We start from the raw sequence: 18,069 nt of genomic DNA, 5'->3' as shown, positions 1-18,069 counted from the left end.
CCAAATGCTCTTAGAGACAAATATTGAATTATAAACACTAACATAAGCACGACAGCTAGAGACGTTCAAGTGGAACCTGACATCTAAATGATAAGACATGAAATGTGTGCACAAAGATTGTACGAAAATGATTACATGCAACAGTTTGACGACATAAGTTAAGAAGTTGCTAGTAGTTACTGACTCAGTCAACTGTCGCTTAAAGTCATGTACAACTGACAGAGCTGTTAAGTTGGACATAGACAGTTCAACGCATAAGCTTCATGTAAACTGAGGTTTGACAATATCACTTTATTAGATAAAAGTCTCGAAGATTCATAATGCATTGATGACCTTGTTAAGAGATGGTTTCAATAGATATTGAAACTTGTAGATTGAAAGTCCTGTTTGATGGTCACTATGGGAATTGCACTTATGTTGAGTATGTATGGAAAATCTTAACATTATGGAATAAACTATCAAGATTGATGATGATTACAATGTTCAACATTGTTAACTGTCAAAAATATCATGTTGTTAAGAGACTCTCTTGATAGAAATTCTTATAAATGATGGAAGATTTATGAATGAATTAGAACTATAAAACAAATTATAAAGAATTAATTGAAAGTTGCTTTAAATCGATTCTATGTGAAATCATTAACAATGTTAACTGTAATAGTTATCAAATGTATTGACAAAGATCTGAAAATTACAATATATTATATGATAAAAATCTATATGAAAATTAATTGTTGATACGATTCTTAATGATTATTGAATTAGAAAGTTATTGCTTTTGTAACTTAATTATTGTAATGTGATGATTCTTATTAGAATTTTCTTTGAATAATGTGAACATTGTTTTTAAATAGTTTGAAGATTCTATATTAAAACATTCGATGAATTAATAATAACTCAAAGTTATTCATTCTATTAGTGAATTGTAATGCTAAAACTGATTCAATTAAACTAAGTCTAAATTAAGTTTGAATATGAAATTTATTGAATTTATGATACTTAGATTGAACTAAATATCAGTTAAGTTGAAAGATCTCATATTACTTATTCATAAATTAAATATTGAATTTAAATAAATCATATAAACATATGTTGATATTAAATGTTTAAAATCTGTAGAATTTAATCTTTGAATGATTCAGAAATTCTGACAATTTTAATAAAATTAGTTGAACTTAGAAATGAATTCATAAAAATAATTTGTAATAATATGTTAATGTTACTGATTTAATTACAGATCTTGAAATGTTATCTATAATCTGTTGTAAAAGATCAAAATTTAAAGTAACATGAATTCAGAATAAAATTCATGATTAATTGAATTGTATTTTAAACTATGATAGGAAATTTTTATTGATATATTTAGTAAATTCTGAATAATTTTTGATAGAATTGCATTATCAGAAAATTGCACTATGAATTAATTAAAACAGTTTAATTTACTCATAATTTTACATTTAAAATTAAAGTAGTTAGAACGATTATTATGAAACTTTATTGGATTCAGATAGTACTTGCATTATTAAACTAAACATTCTGAATTTAACTAAAGATCATGTTATTGACAGAATATTAGAAACTTGTTAGATATGTATGTGTAAATCTGTTTTCGACTAATGTAAAATGAATTACTGAAATTACTTATGATATAATGTAATTTCTAGAGATTAATTTGAATAATTATGCATTGATTTAACAATTTAGCTATAACTGTTTAGCAATTCTAGAAATTACATACAGACTATATTAGCGATTTCTAAATATTAATGAAAGAGACATTGATTGAATACTTAAATTAATTAAACTGTTAGTGATTCAAATGTAACTACAAATTATTGAACTAATGAATAATAATTTAAATTAAAGTTATTTCAGAATACATATACGATATAAAACTATATGTTAGAACTATTTGATTATTAGAATTAATGTGACTGAACTTAAACTTTGTGCAAATATTGTCCTCATATGAATCTACATTTGATTACATCATATTTAAAACATAATAACGTATACGAATGATGAAAAACTGTATTATTAATACTTTCTAGCTTTAATATCCTAATTACATTGATACAGTTATTTAAGACATTTTTTCAGACTAAGAAAATTTATATGGAAGTAATATAGACAAATTTCTTACACATTTATCATAGTATTAGACTTGTACAAATTAATGACTATAAACTTGATTTCTCAAATATTCTAGTAAACTCCTTAGTACATTAAAGTTAAACTACTTACATGATATTTATCAATTCTGATAAATTAGTTTTTAATGATATCAAAACTATATAGATTAAAAAGTATAATATTTTAATACTAACATTATTGATATATCACTATTGTAAATTATAGACTTGAATCATATAATGAATGAATTAATTGTTAACGTTAATCTTTAAATAATATTACTTAGAAATCAATTTGAAATTAGATTTTAAATATGACTAAAGATTAACATTTTGAATTTATCAATATTCTATTAGACAGTTGAACTAATTAACTTGAGTACTTCAAAGCTTTAAACTGATTCTAATATAATGAATATTGAATTATCATACATAATTTGAAATAATAATCAGAATATAGAAATTTCGAAGATATGTATTGTAATTTTTATCTTAAACGATTGCTTTACCAAACTTTAGAATACTAGTAATTTAAAATTCATTAATAAACGAGATTAACATGATTTTGAATATTAATCAATAAATATAAAGTCTAGAAATTTGATTACTTGTGTACATCAGTGTTAATATTCTATTAAATGACTCATTAGTAAACCTTTAGAAAATAATTATTAATTCTTACATACAGTTAATAATACGATTGTTTATCTTAGACAATATTATATTGAGCATTTAAGTATTGTTAAAGTGTAAAAAGATTTCCCTGACATATAAGTTAAACAGCTATACTCTTTAAGTATATCTTTTGAAAAATTATGTACTTAAATAATGCATAACTAAATTGTCTTAAAATAATTTATTATATATCTTAAATCTATTGATAAAACTTAAAATTGATTAACTATGAAAAGAAATCTAAAACATGCAGGACAAGGGGTACTCCAGGATAGGTTTGGGAAACACTGCTCTAAAGAGTTAGTGAGTACCCAAATGAGTTGTAATTCTCAGAATAACCAGCAGATGGGGCTGTTGTCTCATGCTTTCTTTTCTTACTTCCCACGTCGGAGTCTGAGGGGGAGGAGGGCAAGAGGAGAAGCAGGAGGAGTTCCTGTAGTCTGCATCCTGTGGTCTGAATGACAGTGCAGCAGCTAGTTAACATGTTGTGTAGCATCTGTCTGGGCTGAGGTGGAAGCACTCCAATGACAACAACCACAGCTCCTCTCCCTTCCTGAGGCAGCTAAACACCATCAGACAACTAGCAAGTCTGAACACTGGACCAGGAGTCAGTCCTACACATGGAGACAGCCTTACAGACGTCCATCCACCTCAGCATCTCCATCTATAACAATTAAATTTCAATTTAATTTCAATTTATTTATTTATATAGCGGCAATTCATAACAGAAGTTATCTCATGGCACTTAGACACTATAGAGCAGGTCTAGACCATACTCTTTATAATATTATTTACAGAGACCAAACAATTCCCACCATGAGCAAGCATTTGGAGACAGTGGCAAGAAAAAACTTCCTTGGTGGGCGGCCATCCGCCACTGCCGTGTTAGCTTTGTTAGAGAGAGATATTAGTTATCTAAATGCTGCAGCACCACAGGCCAGGCAATGAAGCTTTTGAAAAAGTAGGCCCTCAATGCCTGGTGATCCACACAGGAACAAATGACCTACACAGCCTCCATAAAGACACTGCTGATTTGAGGAGATGGCGGGGCAGTCCCCCCTGACCCCATTGTAGTCTCATCCACTGCTTAGGACAGACACCCCTCCCCATGTCATCCATGACATTAATATAGAGATCAGAAGAGGATGCACCACCTTACCAAACATTGGCACCTGGAACTTCTATGATGGACTCTATCTACACAGAGAGCAGGTGAAGATATTTGCAAAGACCCTCAAAGACATGGCCCTTAAATGCAATGCCCCCACTTCCTCCTCTACTAGCAGCTTTAGAGACCATCCCAGACCTACACTTCCCCATCACCATCCCAGGTTCATCCTATGAGGAGACATAATAGCTCAGCCTGGACCTCCCATTCATCACACACCCACAACCTCACCACTTTGAAGCACAACCACAAAAGGTTACCTTCCCCCCACTTAGCCCCTGCTGACCAACCACAATTACAGCATCAGCAGCAGAGATATGTTGTAGCACCTGCCCCTTGTCCCCCTACCCACCCACAGCAGCATCACCTGTTGCAGCATCACCTGCCCCTTATCCCCCTCCCCACATACAGCAGCAAAGATATGCAGCAGGACCTGACCCTTGTCCCCCTCCCCACCGACAGCAGCGGAGCTATGCTGCAGTTGTACCCCAGCCTACTGCCACAGTCCCTCCCCCTGCTACCTCTGAGCTGGGAGACATCAGGGAGATGCTGCACACCCATTTGAGAAAAGAAAGCATGAGACAACAGCCCCATCTGCTGGTTACATTTGTCCAGCTTCTGTTCAGCTAAGACACAAACTCAGAACACCTTCTAACTTTAGAAACAGAATGATAGCAATAGCAGTAGTCAGTACAATGATAATATTAGTGAAAACAGTGTATGCCTCCATGTAATCTATGTTAAATTTATTATTCAGCATAGTAAATGTATAGATAATTGTAAAAACATGGTGTCAAAATGATCTACTTACTCACTGTCCTCCAGGATATAATGAAGTCATAGTAAAATTAAAAAAACATACACAAGGGCAGAGCATCGGGGTGGGGTATAAAGTATAAAGGAGACCTTTGCTGTCAGATCTCACCAGTTAAACAGGGTAAATCAAACATATGGTTAAGATTAGATGCTATTTACATACCCCCAGTAGATTCTCCTTAAGACATTTTTGAAACTCTCTACTGAGGCCTATTTCCAGGCCCAGGGAAACGTAGTTTGGACTGGAGATCTGAATGGACGAACAGGAATTGAACCTGATGTCATCACCAATGTGTTTGGTCAGTTTCCCCTGTTTAGCACACCAACCCCTCGGAACAACCTTGACTTTGAAATAAACTAAAGTGGCAGGGAGGTGGCGCATCTCTGTCAGGCCTAAGGCCTGTACATAGTGAACGGTAGGTTCAGAGGGGATTCTTCAGGGAGATTCACATACTCCTCAGCTCTTGGGTCTAGTGTAGAAGGCTATGCAATCACTGACATGGACCCCTTCACTATCAGTGCATCACTGTCAGACAGCAATCCCCCCTTTCAGACCACAACCAAATAAATGTGTTCTTTAAACTCTCAGGTCAAATGAGTGACACAAAATATAAAATATACATAAATATGCCTGCAACATACTAAAATGAAACCACTCGGAGTTTGAAAAGCTTGTTATCTTATTACATCTAGTCTGTATAGCCAGAAAATATAAAGTCTGTAAAATGCTGATTTAAATTTAATAAGGTGAAACTAGGCAGGGTAAACAGCAGACACTCAGGAAGTCTCCTTCCTGAGAGCAGGGCTTATACAACACAGAGTAGCTTACATTTCTTGAGTTATCAGACCATTTTCACAATTGAGAATGACTTCCGGATGGGAACCGAATTCTTGATTTTGAAAACAGTGTCCAGATGACTATGACTGAAACCTTTTCTACGATTAATAAGGAAAACTAAGAAGAATCATGTTGTCTTCCACTTCCAGCAACCACAGCAGCTGGCTAAAGTTGGGGAAGACAGGGTATATGGCACCAGGATGCCAGGATCTTCCATTTCCCAGTCCGTGCAGCTCTCGTCAGCTGGAGCCTTCCGCACCAGGATACCCAGCTTTCCTCCACAGCCCTCACAGCACCATGTACTTACATACTTACATACTGGTGTAAGTCTCTGGTCTTCCCTCCCAACTTATTCCAGCCCAGCAGGCAACCATCAACTTCACTCTGTCTACACCCAGTCCCCCAGCCCACACCCAAGGGTGTGAGTGTGTGTGAATGATTAGTTACTTTGTACTGTTAGCAGTTAGCATGCCATCAGTGTATGACTGTGTGTGATATGTAGTGTGTGAAGCGCTTTGAGTGGTCGGAAGACTTGAAAGGCGCTATACAAGTACAGTCCATTTACCATATCACATCCACTCTTCACTCTCATCCCGTGTTCAGCAGGCCAATAAGGACACATGCCGGGGCACACATGAAAGTTAAATTACTTGGTGTGGGGAAATTGGCACACGTGACAATTAAATTACTTTGCGTGTGGAAGCTGTGCAGCTTCTCACCCAGCCTCTTCCTGCTCTATTCCCGCCCACACTAAGCCAATTTCCTATTCGACCCATGCCCCCTCTCCCCATGGGTCACCCCAACTTCGCCTATGTATCATTCTCACTTACTATCAATTGCTTTCCATCGTCAGTGAATAAACTAACCATTCCATCTTCCAAGCCGTGCAGAACTCCGTGTTTGCTTCAAACTTCTCACCAAATTGAACGGGATCACATTCTTCTACGATGTACAACTGACTCACCCACACAACATCCATCTGTACAGTGACCCTGCTCCTGCTATCGGGTTTGGGGTTTTCTACAATGGAAGCTGGTTCGCAGTAGAATAGCCCCGGAGCTTGCAAGTGAATGCTAGGTCACTTCCTCCACATGGAAGACCGTTATTTCTCACAATATTGCAAAGCAAAATACACAACAATGAAGCTTGGATGAAATCACACAGAGTTATAAACTCTGTCTCTGCCCGTACACAAGCCTATTCAGAATCAGAATCAGAATCAGAAATACATTATTGATCCATGAAAATTCCATTAAAAAGAATCAAAGTAAAAATCAGAAATAGTTTTATATTTTGACATCCATATCAGAATGGAAAGTGTTCCCCATTGGACAGCAATTCTGTGTCAAAAATGTTCCCTTTTGTCACAATGACATTTGGTAACCCCCAAAACCCCTTTCAAAAGTGTGCCAAATATCAAAATGTAAGAAATAGCCTTGTATTTTGAAATTTGCCATACCTCAAAATGGAGCCCTGAGTGTTCCCCTTTGCACGGGATGCCGTGTCAAAAATGTTCCCGTTTGTCACATTGTCTTATATTTTGACATTTGCCATACTTTTGAATGGACCGGTCAGTGTTCCTGTTTGGACAGCATGGGATGCCGTGTCAAAAATGTTTGCCTTAGGACATTGCAGCGTGTGAAATATGTTCTTGAATGTAACAAAATCTGTCAGAAATGTTCTCGGTCGTCACAGTGACATTAGGTAACCCCAAAAACCCCATTCAAAAGTTTACCAAATGTCAAAATGTATGAAATAGCCCTATATTTTGACATTTGCCATACCTCAGAATGGAGCCCTGAGTGTTCCCCTTTGGACGGCACGGGATGCCATTTCAAAAATGTTCCAGTTTGTCACAGTGACATTTGGCAAGCACGAAAACCCCATTTAAAAGTTTGTCATATGTAATGATAATGAAAACAATAGCCTCATTTTTTGACATTTGCCATACCTCAGAATGGAGCCCTCAATGTTTCCCTTTGGACAGCAAAGCTGTGTCAAAAATGTTCCCGTTTGTCACAGTGACATTTGGCAACCCTGAAAACCCTATTCAAAAGTCTGCCAAAAATCAAAATGTAAGAAATAGCCTTATATTTTAACATTTGCCATACCTCAGAATAGAGTCCTGAGTGTTACCGTTTGGACAGCACAGGATCCCGTTTTATACATTTTTTGCATTTGGACATTGCAGTGTGTGAAAAATGTTCTTGAATGTCACGGCATCTGTCAAAAATGTTCCCGTTTGTCACAATGACATTTGGCAACCTCGAAAACCCCATTCAAATGTGTGCCTAATGTCAAAATGTAAAAAATAGCCACTTATTTTCAAATTTGCCATACCTCAGAATGGAGCCCTCAGTGTTCCCCTTTGGACAGCATGGGATGCCTTGTCTAAAATGTTTGGGTCACAGCCACTGGCTGGCCTGTTGGAGTACCAGAGGTACACCAGATCATGACTATAACTGATATAGATTATGGTGCCATTTTTCCATGGACCCAGACACACAAGAATTCTTATTGGATCAGGTACCAATGGTACAACCAGCAAAAATGTATCAATAGTACACTATCAGCCTTAGACGCATCAAGGCACAGTTACGTGCCACCTCTACCATGACCATGCAGAATAGATTTGTTTTAGACCAAATATTAGCTGAAGAAATGTGCGTTTGCACGCACATTGGACCTGAGTGTTGTAGAGTCATTCCAATGCACACAGATGAGGATGGCAAGATACAGTAAGTAAAGCCATAGAACACACAAGGAGCAAAAAAAGCAATGTCTTGGTGGGATTGGTTGATGTTGCAGTCATAGAGAACAATATTGACCAAAGTAGGAACTATTGTAGGAATTGTGTTGGTGGAACTGATGCTAGCTATGTGCTGTGTGATCCCCATGATCCAGTCAATGATAAGGCAAATGGTAGATTCCATAGCAGGACAGAATGTCATATTGTCAGCCACAGACAAAGAGCATGAAAACTCATTATCCCAGAATGGGCCCACAGGGACAGATGAAATCTTCATTACACACATAGACGAACAAATGTGCAAAGATGACCCATGAAAAGCCTGATATGTTTGTATCCTCACTGGACTGATGTATGGCATAACGACCCACATAGCATGACGGTAATCATAGAAGACATTGTATTAAATGATGAATTTGGGAAATGCAACAGAGGAAGATTTAGACCATTCCCCATCCTAGACGCTAATGGACCCTTTTTTGAATGGCATCAGACTTGGTGACTAGACAAAATAATCCACATGTTTACTCCAACAACACCCACACAACCCTAGATCACTACTCTATCAACATTTGACCTATGACTACATGGTAAGTGACTACCTCGCTAACAGGTACCATGCAGTGTATAAATTAGACAGAACAATTTGGACAGAGGTAGTGCTTGTCAAGATGATGGTAGGAAATTATGTCATCTGGTCAGACACATCCCAACAGCTGGAAGCAATGGTGGAGCAGCTTCATACGTCGTATGTTAGCACAGACTGTTGGCATCGGACCTCCATTCGTCTCTTTCGGTCAAGCCCCTGACACAATGAGGCTCTCCAATCCCATGACACAGCACAACCCAAAGGCAAAATCACTGCATGCCGAAGGTTGTGGAACCTCTCCGAGTGGTGCGCAAAGTACCTGAGCCGAGAAGAAGCTCCACATTTACACACCAAGATTTTGAACTTTTATTGTACCACTCAAAGCACTTGACACACTACATATCGCATTCACCCACTGATAGCAGAACATCAGTACAAAGAAACTAATTAATCATTCACACACACCGAAGGCACAGCCCTCGGGAGCAATTTGGGGTTCAGAATCTTGCCCAAGGACACTTCAACATGTGGACTGAGAGAAGCCGGGAACGAACCGTCAACCTTCCGATTAGTAGACGACCCGCTCTACCACTAAGCCACAGCCACCCCTGATATTGTTCTGATGTCAGATTTCTTAACATCTGAAGGGGGCTAACACCCAGTGGAGCACAACTAAGGACAATCTCCATGTCAATACATGTATGTATGTATTGTATTGTGTATAACCTATGTATTCACAGTAATATCGAGTTTGGTCCTTATTGGTCATTCAGTTTTATATGTTTGCTTGCAACTATGTTAAGCCCAAAGAAGCCATGATTCATGGTCATCCATAGGGTAATAGAGTCACCCAGAATGTCGTTACTTGGCCGTAGACAGACTCTGTCATCACAGGCTGGAGAAGGAAATGTTAGATCATTATGGCATTTGCCGACAATGACATTTATTGATATGTGATTCTTTTAATACAATGTATTCTGAATCATAGACACTATATACATGTACCTTAAACAATGAAAAGATTGGACTTCTTCTTCAACAGGGGGGACACTGTGGAAGGAAAATACTGTACTCTACTGTTGGATCAGCTAAACAATTAAGTGTAGCAATATATTATGTTGTGCACAGGGTAAAGACATCTGCTGGCCTGTGCTATCCTGCGTACCTGTAATTGATGTATCCATTGTGCAGAGGGCACTCTGCCCTACTTGACTTGGGCAGTTGCCTGAGTTACCAATGTGCATGGATGCACACAATGGCAAGATGGTTTCCCCTTTTGCTATATTCATAGTACATGAATAAATTCACTTTCTGACTGAATGGTTCAGTTTTCGCTTCTTGATAGCAATTTGATGAGTTAAGTCCGTTCAATTTATCTGGCAGATTCTCCTAAGGCTCGGATATGGACGTTGGCCAGGACACCGTTCATTAACAGCTTCAACAGCGAAACTGTTCCTCTAAGGCAGTGGAGGAAAACAGCAGTCGGTGGGAAGAGAGTGGCTCAATGGTTCCTTCTCTTCTGTGAAGAAAATGGTAAATCCATCAGTTAAAGGATTGTTATGTGGAATATAACAATCTCTTTCAGGATCCAAAATGTGTTGAGCAAATACAACAGTAGAAAGATGGCGAGCGACTGGTGCACTCTGCCTTTGTGGCAGCCCGTCCAGTAGGAATCCAGAGTTTGGATTCAAACGGAATTCGCACACAGGTGTGAATAAATGGACCTGAGGGGGTTTGGCGCTATTTTTCCTAGTCAGGGCTTTTTGTTACACATGCAGGCCTCTGTCTTTGTTCTCCACAAGCGGTGGTGAGGCCCAACAATGATAAACCTAGTGCTGCTTGCAACAACAAAATGACCCCCCCAATAATCAAAACCGGCCAGCACAACCCTCCCAAATTTCATATAATGATGAATGAAAAATATGAACTGTTATAAAACATAATAAAGTGGTTGGTTTTCTTGATTCAATGTAATTAACAAGCAAACAATAAAAAAATTTCAACCCCTTCCCTGTATTGTGAGACTTGGTTGCAATCTCCTGAGTCTCCTCAAGCAGCAGCAGTAACTGCGGTGCTAGCTAACTATAGAGTGACGAGTCTCTGTATGTCTGTCCTTTGCATATCTCGAGAACTGTTCATCCAATTGATTTCACACTTTGTGGGTGTATTGCTGGGGAACATGCGACATGTTTAATATTAATAAACTTTGAAAAAAAAGAGAGCCAATCAGCTTTGTGTCTGAGCGCAGAGCAGTAGGGAGGACCTTAGTATGTTGTATGCACAGCCGGAGATCAGAGCTGAACAGCAAGTCACAGAAAACTAAGTAGACAGTGAAAACACATTTGGACCATTTAGTATTAACCCTCTGGGGTCTGAGGGCAATTTCTCGATTTTACATATCTTCTGAAATTCACCTTTTAAAGGCACTGGCATAACATGATACCCATGTGTTTTATATCAAAATGTGCAGAAAAACCTCAGCTCTGTATAATAAGGCACCACTTGTACTAGAGCATTGTGTAAAGAGATAATTTGGCACTAAAGATGAAAAGTTGAAGTCAGATTTTTGAAATTCTTCAAATCTCTTGTGAAAACATACCATTACTCATGTAGACAAATTGTTTTGGTGCTTCAAATGGATTTAACAAAGTCTTAGGTTCACAAAAGTAGTGGAATATATGAATAATAATGGTTGAAACTAAATGCATAATGAACGTCTAAAATTACATTTTGTAATATCGTTTGAGTACAAGTGTTGTCTGTGACTCTACTTTCACCAAATGTTAGGGGGACTTAAAATGGGAGACTGATACTTCCCTTGTGTCCATCCATTTCACATAGATGAGGGGGCCATCCCAGATCTATCTTATGGTGCCTTTTTCTGACTTCCTTGTGAGGGCTTTCAGTTCTGTCTTAGGGCAGTCCTTAGCCTCCCTGTAGGTCCCACAGGCAGCAAATCTTTGCTCATGGAAAGCCCTGAAGAGCTTGAGACTGGAATAAAAATCGTCCATGTAAATGTGGTAGCCTGTGCCTAAGTAACCTGGTTGCACTGGGGATGTCACTTTTCCCGGTGTAAATGGAAAATTCCACTGTGTAGCCATTCCTCGAGTCAACCAAGGCAGCTTGAATCCCCACTTTATGGGTTTTACCTTCATGTACTGCGTCATCCCAGTTTTAGCCTTTGAGTTGACCATTCTTTCATCCTCAGCCATGTCTCATTCTTGATAGTGTCCATCAGGGGTTTTAGTGAGAAGAGTTTGTCACGGTCGGCTGTCCCCTTTTTTCTTTCATTATGGACATCCTCATCAGGGTTGCCAAGATGAAGGTTCCAAGATATTGCTCTGTATCTGTCATGTGGCATCATTTGTGATGGAAGTGGCAAAGAAAAAAGATGATTCTGCCTCCAGTAATCTGCAATGCTGTCGAGTATCACCATGGCCATGTACAGAAGCTGCCCAATGTATGTAAAAAATCCCCCGTGTTCAAGTCTGCCCATTTGTTCTATAATTGTTTAGCAGCCTTCTTGTTCGTACTTTTTGTACAGAAAAGAAAAATTTAACAGGTCGAGGGGTGTATATGTGGAGGTGAAGCTGAGCTGTGGCCCTGGTGTCCGAGCTGGTTGAAACATGGAGACATGGGGTGGCGGTGTCCAAGTCTTTGTCTGTCTTCCAAGACAGCAGAGCTGGCTGCTGTGTAGGTGGGGGCGCTGGTACATGTGATGCTGTTGGCTGTGGGGGAGGTGTTTGTGCTCGGGGGGGCACGGGACCTCTTGGCTGGCCAGGCTGATGATGATGGCTACCTGTGGTTCACTGTACCCTGGCAGTAGTGAATCCTCTACAACTAAATTCATTGAAGTTCATCTTTTCTTCCTCCAGATCCCCCACACACATCAATTAACACCTAAAAGGAATGTGGAGGAGGTGTGAGGCTCTGACTGCTTCTTGTCTCTCCTGTATGATAAAATAGTCATCTATGGCCAATTTATCATATGTGATAATAAATCTCAGCTGTACAGTATGATAAAATAGTCAATGGCCAAAGCATGTTTGATCACATCAAATAGCCAAAATGTGTGTGGTTTGGATAAAGAGATAGTTCAGAGATACAGTACGTTGATGGTGGCTTGGAGTCCAGTGATGGTAACAGGACAGGAGAGATGAGGCCAAGGTGCTGCTGAGAAGACGGAGAGAAAGAAAGAGATGAGAGGGTCAGTGATATCTCAGAAAAAATCCACAAGTCACATCATTCCCATAATCATGTAGCAGAAACACACCAGAGACATCATGGCTTACAAAGCATTTCACTTTTAAATCACTGTCACTTTTTTACCATTTAAACTGAGATTACACATTAATGCAATAAACATTTTAGTGGAGCTGCTCTAACAAACTGACAGCTGTCTTGTGTGCAGAGTCAGTGTTATAAAAACATGCAGAGTGACTTGATACTGTGGAATATTTTAATGTGAGGGCAAAAACCGCTGTTCAAATAAATGACTGACGGCGCATACAAGTGGTAACTTCAGATAGTCCTGAGTAACAAACTAATATCCAACCAGGATTTAGATTCTGACAGTAAACCTCTGCTAACTAATGCGCTTTGATATGCACTTTGATACGGACTGACTGAGTGAGGAAATGAAACAGCATGTCTCACTCTTGTAAGAGGGAGTAGACACAGAGTTTAAGTTACCTCTCTTTCTGGAACTGAAAACCCAGAGTTTTCACTAAACCTGCGATCTGAAACAGGGCCCCAAACTAAATGATCAAACATGAGCTAGCTTGTACACCACTGCCACAGCTAGCTAACACTAACGTTAACAAACTGTAGATATGGAATGTGATGACAGTTATGAACCCGATCCTGAATCACGATCTTTGGGTTAAATAAAGATGCTCCACCTTGTTTTTCACCTCATGGTAGAAGCCAGCTTGTTTTCTCCTGTTGTATGATGACTCATGTTCAGGCTTCTTCCAGTAGCTTACAGACTGTAATTCCGTCAGCTCATGTGAGGGAATCTCCACAACTGCTGATGTAGCTAGTAACTACACCTCAATTTACAGATAATTTTTTACAGATCTGCTGCAGGACTAATTGGACAAAATTCCACAAATAAACTGGATCCATAAATGCATATATATCACTTTACATGTATTTTTGTGGTGAAACTATTTACATTTGTAAAACCTCTATCATCTAAAATGTGCATGCATTGGCGTTCTTTGTGCCCACCAGAGGCTTTATTTAAACCAGCATAAATTGACATTTGTTCTAGTTTTCAAGCCATGTTTCTACGCTACACTTTTATCCTGGCTGTTTTTACCCATATGTTTTATCATGGTAAAAGTATTTAGTCATCGGACAGATGGATCTCAAGTGATTTTAAGTTGGCTGTCAACTCGACGTGGTTTACCTGACTGACTCCACTGCTGCTAGCTCAGCTAGGTTTGTTTTTAGCCTGGTGGCTAGGCTAGCCGGTCGTTTTAATTGAGGATTTTAAGCATTAGCTTTTAGCACTTTTATGAACTTTATTGTGGATTTTAAGCTTTCAGCACTTTTACAAACTAACTGTAAGTGTGTTGGCTGAGTGTGGATCTTGCCACCTTACCGTCTCAAAGCTGGAGAAAAGTATTGCTTGTCTGGAAGTCAAGCTCAGAGAAAAAGACAAGCTTATCCTGGAATCCTCCACTGTCACCTCAGCCCAGGCAAAACACCTTGCAGTCCTCAGCTCCTCTGGCTGCGGCAACCGGAATGTAACCATCCCTTCTCACTCCCCTGGCTGCTCCAGCATTGGACAATGATCCCACTCTTCAGTGGCTCGACTCCATCATCACTGGCACCCCAGAGAATGAAGCCGTTTCAGCTAAGCCTGAAGATTCGTGGCTCCCCATGGGTGCAAAACCCAAAGCAATGGACATTTTTACTCCTTGCCGAGCCCCAGTGGATGCACAGTCACTCGTCGGTGGGGTGGTGAGGAGGCTTCAGTGAGTGTGACTCAACATCAACTGGAGCACTGGACTGTTGCCTGCAAGGATAGACATGGTGCAAAGCACCCGCTTCCTCCTCCTTCACATCGAGACCGCCCGCTGGACAACAGGTTTGACATCCTGGATATGCAGGACTTTCCTCCCATTTTCCAGCGGTCAAGTCTTCCTCAGCTATCCGCAAGCTACTGAAAGAGGCCGTGATCAGGAGAAGCTCTGGTGGTCTCATTCATCCAGAGACAGCTGAGAGCCCCTCTGCTAAGAAGGACGCCGCCTCCTCGCCGCAGCAATCCCCGGCCATGACTATCCCACGGACGGCTGATGAAACTCGGCGGTCTCCATGATCATCGACTCTGCCTCCTCTCATCCCATCTCAACTACATTGATAGTTGGAGATTCCATAGTAAAGAATTTCCGCTTTGTTAATGCAGTCACACACTGCTTTCCCAGAGCTACAACCTTGACATCCTCAAAAAAAGCTCCACAGACTTTTGGCTTCACTTCTGACTACTATCACGAAAATCTTAGTCCATGTCAGCACCAATGACACTGCCTGACAGCAATCCGAGCTGACAAAAGCAGACTTAGGGATTGTGGTCGTGGTGGTGGCCTTGTTACTATCTATAGGAAGCATTTAATATGTAACCTCATAGCTTGCTCATAGCAATAATTTTTCTTCCTTTGAAGTGCTCATGTTTAAACTTGGTGGCCTTCTCCTGCTCATATTTGTTATTATTTATCGCCCCCTAAACCAGCTGGCTCCTTCTTGTTGGAACACCCTGAATTTGTATCCAGTCTTGTTTTATATTATGATAGAATTTATGGTCACTTGCTCTTCTCAAAGTCACTAATGAATTTTCAATGAATGCCGAAGCAGGCATGTGCTCAGTTCTTGTGCTGCTGGACTTAAGTGCTGCCTTTGACACAATTGATCATGGTATTCTTTTAGATAGACTGAGGCACTGGGTGGGCATATCTGGTACTGCACTAGATTGGTTCTGATCTTTGTCCAATAGAAAGTTCTGTGTTGCCATTAACTACATGTCATTCTTTTCCCATATCAACTATGGTCTGCCTCAAGGTTCAATTCTGGGACCAGTACTGTTCTCCTAATATATGCACCCCTTCGGTGATGTCATCCAAAGTAATGGTATTTATTTTTATTGTTATGTGGATGACACTCAGTTGTACCTCCCTGTCAAGCCCACTGACCTTAGTATGCTGAGTTCTCTGCAGGACTGCCTGTATGACATAAAAAACTGGATGTTGAAAACAATTTTTTTAGTTCAGCTCAAATAAAACAGAAATGCTTGTTATTGGGCCCCAACATATCACTAAACAAATACTGCAAGAAATCTTGGTGTCCTGTTTAATAGCAATTTATGTTTTGGGCAACATATCACTAACCTTGTCCAATCATTTAATCACCTCAGAAATATTGCAAAAATACAATCTATTTTTAAATTTTGATGCCTTGATTATTGATCAGTCACTGTTCACTTGTCTTAATCTAAAAACTTTGAAACGATTGCAGACTCTACAGAACTCAGCTGCAAGGCTTTTAACCAGGACCAAGAAGTACGATCACATCACACCTGTTTTAGCCTCTTTACATTGGCTCCCTGTTTGTTTTAGGATTGATTTTAAGATCTTGTTGATTACTTTTAAGGCTCTTCATGGCCTGGCTCCAGACTATATTGTAGACCTTGTAAACCCTTACAAACCTTCACATAGTTTGAGATCTTCAGGCAGGGGTCTTCTGTCTGTTCCTGAGTCCAGGATGAAAACTAAGGGGGACAGAGCTTTCACCATCAGGGATTCAGGGACCAAATTAGGTTGTCTGAGTCAGTGTCTTCTTTTAAGTCTCTTCTCAAAACACATTTTTATTTGGAAAGCATATCGCGATCTTACCTGAGATGTCTGTTTATTTTATTGTTTTTTTATGCATTTTATCATTGACTGTGGTATTTTATTTCTCTCTCTGTGAAGCACTTTGTACTTTGTTTTGATGTGGTCTATAAATAAAGTTGGGGGTTGGGGCCTACCGACCAGCCACTGGGGGCTGGCTAACTGCAGCAGCTAATGATTGAGTTCCCATGGTGTGGAACTGCGTTTCCAATTCACTAAGCCTTGCCTCCAACGCTATAAATAAACCACATTTATTACATGTACTGTTATCACTAAAGGAGGCAGAGGAATAGCTAAACATTTGACACACCGAGCAGGAGAGACCAGCAGAGTGAGATGGAGAGAGAGAAGCCATTGCTAGCTGCTCAGCTAAAGAACGGTAGCTGGCAAAACTGAATAGCATGTAAATTGTGGGATTAGTGACAAAGTCGTTAAAAGAAGGAGAGCGCCATGAGTGCTTGAGCTTGAGCTTATTGTAGCGGTGCTAATATCTGTGCAAGAAGTCTGGTGTAGTTCTCTGTCGCCCCCCACAAATACATACAATCAAGTCTACTTACTGTTGACTTCAGTCTGCCAAAACTGTAAATTTTTGCCACATGCGCCACAGAACACTTCAACAGCCCCCAGATCTTGGCTACAGAAGGGACAAAACATGGCAGCCTGAAAGATAGACACTGATATGGTGAATTCATTTAGTCAACTCAATCAAAAATTACATAAATGGCGATCATCACTAAATAAAGAGAAAGATTACATCAGAAGAATAGGACATTTTGTGTGTGTGTTTCTGCTGCTCTTCTGTATATGGATGCTGAAAATAGGCAAAACATTTCTATTAGGAGAAACGCAGCTTCAGAAACGATACCAATTCAAAAACATATATGGAAATCTAGAGCAAATACAACAAGGAAATGTGCTGCAAATGAAAAAACATGCTGCAGAAAGCCAAAACAAATACATTAACATCAAACACGCTGCAAATACAGAAACAATGCAAAATCATAATTTATTCCTCCGACAGAGCACTTCACGCTCCAAACTGTGTTACAAAGGGAAGAGTTTCAGTCTGCTGTACAGCAGACAGGACAGTCCGAACACTTCACTGCAGGGGATTCTGGACATCATGAAACATGAAACACAGTAGTCAGAGTTGACTAGTCAGAGCTGGACATCCAAATTTTATATCTGAAAATAACAAGAATTGAATCAA

This window comes from Siniperca chuatsi, linkage group LG17 (genome assembly GCF_020085105.1).
Source record: "Siniperca chuatsi isolate FFG_IHB_CAS linkage group LG17, ASM2008510v1, whole genome shotgun sequence".
In the NCBI taxonomy this organism is placed as follows: domain Eukaryota; kingdom Metazoa; phylum Chordata; class Actinopteri; order Centrarchiformes; family Sinipercidae; genus Siniperca; species Siniperca chuatsi.
Note: the sequence above shows the minus strand (reverse complement) of the source record.